General features: G+C 47.7%; 1 protein-coding gene across 1 annotated transcript in view; it reads right to left on the bottom strand.

The window, feature by feature from the left end:
* Positions 1-5,000, bottom strand: part of dab1a (DAB adaptor protein 1a) — a 184,071-nt gene that overhangs the window by 34,936 nt on the left and 144,135 nt on the right. The window lies entirely within an intron of this gene.

Here is a 5,000-nt window from a genome sequence, read left to right as displayed (position 1 = left end):
GCATGAACAATATACCCAGTACACATGTATAGAAATATATAAGCCCATACACAATATGCACATACACCAACACAATACATACATAATAACATGAGCACAGCACAGCACAGCACAGCACAGCACAGCACAGCACAGCACAGCACAGCACAGCACAGCACAGCACAGCAAGGCAAAGCACACACAAACGGACTCCAGACCTGTCAAAAGGGACTAATCTGACAGACAGACCCTCCCTCGCCCATCCAACACCCCCCCCCTCCCTCCTTGCTAAAGCCCCTTGTTCCCCTGGAGTTAAGCGGTAAACACCGCGCCGCAGTGACAGGCGAAGGGATGCAATTAAGAGGTCTGTCCTTGGAGGCCGATAAGGACTAATTCTACTGAAAACCAGTGCAGGAGAGAAGCGAGGAGCCGAGTATACGACGACCGGCTGCCATTTTCCCTGCAATTACGGCAAAAAAAAGGCTTGGGCAAGGGGCCAGGCTAAGGAAAGGAGAGAGAGAGAGAGAGAGAGAGAGAGAGAGAGAGAGAGAGAGAGAGAGAGAGAGAGAGACAGACAGAGAGAGAGAGAGACAGACAGACAGACAGAGAGAGAGAGAGCCAGAGAGGCAGAGACAGAGACAGAGACAGAGACAGAGACAGAGACAGAGAAATGGATGTGTGGCAGTAAAAGCCACTAAACTGAAACAGCATAAATGTATGAAACTCATTTTGAGAAAAACATGATGTGTTCCACATATAGACGGTGGGATGACTGGAGTGGAGTGAGCTTGATGCATCATGAGGACCTCAAGACTCATCCTGCCGTTCTGACTTTCTTTCCATTGCTCCCTATATGCCATACTACCCTTTCACCTACCTCTTAACACCACTGCATTCTATTAAAGCCTTGAAATCCTTGACTTTGTTGGTATGTGTTTCTGCTCGTGGATGTGTGTGTGTGTGTGTATGTGCGCATGTGTGCATGCATGTGTGTGTGTGCGTTCATGTCAGTGTCAGTGTGTGTGTGTGTGTGTGTGTGTGTGTGTGTGTGTGTGTGTGTGTGTGTGTGTGTGTGTGTGTGTGTGTGTGTGTGTGTGTGTGTGTGTGTGTGTGTGTGTGTGTGTGCGAGCGTGCGTGCGTGTGTGTGTGTGCGTGTGTGTGTGCATGTGTGTAAGAGCAGGCAGCAAATAACTAAGTGTGTGATTTGTGTTTACTGCCTGCCACTGCCAAGATGCTGCAGCTGAGCCGACCTTGAGCCGGGCTCTGAATGTCGCCCAGGCCCCTGACTGACTTAGAGCCGCTCTTTACTGGACTGGCTCGAGCTACTAAATAAAACCGCAAACACACATACACACACACACACACAGACAAACACACGCACATACACACGTGCGCACACACAAGCAGACACACGTACGTGCACACAAACACACACACACACCATGCCCACGAGCACACACACATGCACACACAGATAGATTACTGCCCCGAAGGACGAGATCCATCAATCTGTTTACTGGCCCTGCAGGGGTGGGGGTGGACGCGGAGAGTAGCTTGTGTGTGTGTGTGTGTGTGTGTGTGTGTGTGTGTGTGTGTGTGGTGTGTGTATGTGTGTGGGCGTGGTGTTGTGTGTGTGTCGAAGGAGATACCACAAGGTATTATGGGAAATCTCTGTGTCTATGTCTGTCTGTCTGTCTGTCTGTCTTTCTGTCTATCTGTCAGTCTGTATATCTGTCTATCTGTCTATCTGTCTCTGTCTGTATATCTGTCTATCTGTCTATCTGTCCATCTGTCTCTATATCTGTCTGTCTGTCTGTCTGTCTGTCTATCTGTCAGTCTGTATATCTGTCTGTCTGTCTGTCTGTCTCTGTCTATCTGTCTATCTGTCTCTGTCTGTATATCTGTCTATCTGTCAATCTGTCCATCTGTCTCTATATCTGTCTGTCTGTCTGTCCGTCTATGTGAGTTACACGTCAGGTTGCGCGTTGCTCGTGATGGTGGTTGTTGGCCGTCCTACAGTACACCGGCGTCCATACAGTCTATCGCTCACACCACACCGAATATACAGCTCCCTGCAGTCATCCGTCTCCTCGGGAGGCAGGCAGTGCCGCGCTGCTTATAATTGGTTCCCCCACCTTGCCAAGACTGCCAGTCACTCGGGCGAGTTCAAACACGCACAAGCAGATCACTGAGTGAAAGTGATTGCGACTGCTGCTGTAGCGGCGGTGGCAGTGGCGGTGGCGGTGGCGGCGGGGCGACGCAGAGGAAAACTGCTGTTTGACACGCGCTCTACTTCGCCACTGATACTTCCTGATTTCCCCTCCTTTCATATCTGACGAGGGGAGTCTATGAGCGCGACACGGCCCACTTTATTTCACCAAGGAAAAAGAAGACGGAATGGAGCGGAAAGTTCTGACAGAGAATATTTTATTTTCTGAAAGGGGATTGCGCTGTGATGGCTGCTCCATAGCGCAAACACTTTAGGAAAAAAAAACCATCAGGCTGTCTTTTCAGCATGCTAACACTAGCAGAAAACTACATGTTTTTTTTTTGTTTTTTTTTTAAGATAATCTTATCCCAGTGTTCTCGTAAGACCGCATACTGTACGGCAGAGGACTTAAGTCGCACTAACACCCCCGAGATCCCATGTAAAGCGGTGGCTTTCTGTTGCTTACCACCCCCACCCACACCCCCACCCAGGGAAGCCAACAGGGGTGGGGACAAAGGGGGACAGTTGCCCCAGCCCCAGGGAAAGAGGGTGCCCCAGAATTGGGACCCCATTACATTGCATGTATCGAGAGGGGGGCCCTTTCACACGATTTTGTCCCGTGCCCAGTCAAAGCTGTCAGCAGCCCTGCACCCCCCCTCCACCCCCCCACTACACATACAGCTCACTGCCCCCCCTCTCCTCCTGTCCACCTAGTCACCACCAGCTATCAATTAGCCCCTTCCAGGGAGATGGTAATTATCCACGTGTGTGTATTTTGCATACGTTTTTAATGCAGCCCACATAATTAACACTGTCTCACTAATCTTCCCTTCTCTTGACTGATTAGGCAAACATGCCTTTTAGCTTTGTCTTGTGTGGGGAAAAGAAGCAGTCCTCCTCGCACACCTTGTTTGGATTTCAGGTCGAAATTGGGTGTTAAATCTATCCCTCTCCTCTCCTTGCTGAATACTGTACATGTGCACCGTGTAACCAGGCAATGAATCACAAGGGCTGTTGAGTGAATAATTTCATCAATGCTTTGTAATTACAGTGGCTTGATTAGACTGTCAGAAAATGTGAAAGAACATTTTTCAGCAGATTGTTTTCTGAAATGGATAAATAGTGTGTTCGATACTGGCTGTGTATAAGTTTCTCTCTCTCTCTCTCTCTCTCTCTCTCTCTCTCTCTCTCTCTCTCTCTCTCTCTCTCTCTCTCTCTCTTTCTCTCTCTCTCTCTGTTGTTGTGCATTAGTCAGAGTCAGTCCCCGCAGATGGTAACAGAAAATGACACGGACAGAAAAGGAAATGTCACATCGAAGCAATCAAACAGCGATTGTATGTATGTGGGTAAGTGTGTGTCTGTGTGTGTGTGTGTGTGTGTGTGTGTGTGTGTGCGCGCGTGGCTGTCATTGTGTATACGCACACATGGGAAATCCACATGACAGATCAGATGACATAAAGTATGAATGATTCCGAAAATCCAATACACACATCCACACACAGACACAAAGTAAATGTATGTCGACCGACAGAAGAAAAAAAAATGTCAGTGTGGTGACTGAACAGAAAAACAAAAACATGAAAGATACATTATTAGAATGCTGCTGCATTCTCAGAAGCATAATCCTTCTAGAATGCTCTGCACCACACTGGGGCTCCATGCCCACATCAACCCCGTCTCCATGGGAAGAGTATTACTATGGGATGTTGCCAGCGTATTGTGTGGGGCAGGAGGCATTGTGGGAACGACACAACACAACAGAGCACAACACAAGAGAACACAACTGAACACAGAACAGGCCTCGGTGGCTTTGATGGCGGGCCAACATGGCTGCCATCAGAGCCGCCCGATGTAAACACACCGGACAAAAGGAGATGAGGTGGTGGACGACACACACACACACCCACGCACACACACTCACACACACGCACACACACAAGTGGGCAGTGTGGCCAAAAACGCAACATGAGAACAGAGTGAAGGAAGAAAAAAAGGAACAGAAAATAAAGAGAGACAGAGGAGGTAGAGTCATATACTTGATATACCGTTGATACGTGATCTTTACAGAAGGGCTACACTAATGTAGCAAAGATGCCATGGGAAAAATGGGGCAGCCTCAGTTTAAGGGAGAGCAGAGCACCAAAAGTAAATGGCAGTTGATTTATTGGAGGAGATAACCAGGTTGCTAGCTGTATGAGTGCTAACAGGGATAGCATGGATTGTTATATTAGACTACGAGTGTATACTGTAGATCTCACTGGGATGGGACTTGGGACATTGGTACATAAAGTGACATCAACACAAGGGTTAGGTGGCGCTGTGACTCGTGGACAACACTCGTGAAGCTCTGAGTGAATGGACAGAGCAGCAGTAATACCTGAGTTGATGAAGCCGCATAACGCGTTCAAAATGCCAAAACATCGACTGTTGGAGAAGAGATAGTGAAGCTGCTAGCACAAATACTAGCAACTGTATTCATTTTAACAGGATACCTCCAGGGCAGCTATCCTAAGTAATTCATGATGCTACGAAATTGTTTCATCTTGCATTAACAGGCAGTGATGTTGTTGTCTTGTTATAATTAATTCATATGCTATTACTCTTGCTATCTCTTGAAGATGCAACTCGGATCTTCACTACTTTATACCCATACGGGTAGCATGCTTACATGTGTTCATGTACAGCGCAATAAATTCTCCACACATTCTAATGATAGGCTTTGGCATTGCTCGCATTAATTCTTCAAGTACCGTTGAGGCATTAACAGCATGCATGCAGGCCTGCAGGGCACCGTATGTATCACATAACATGC

The sequence above is a fragment of the Engraulis encrasicolus genome, chromosome 6 (genome assembly GCF_034702125.1).
Source record: "Engraulis encrasicolus isolate BLACKSEA-1 chromosome 6, IST_EnEncr_1.0, whole genome shotgun sequence".
Classification (NCBI taxonomy): domain Eukaryota; kingdom Metazoa; phylum Chordata; class Actinopteri; order Clupeiformes; family Engraulidae; genus Engraulis; species Engraulis encrasicolus.
The sequence above is the reverse complement of the archived record's forward strand: the minus strand, read 5'-3'. Positions and strand labels throughout refer to the sequence as shown.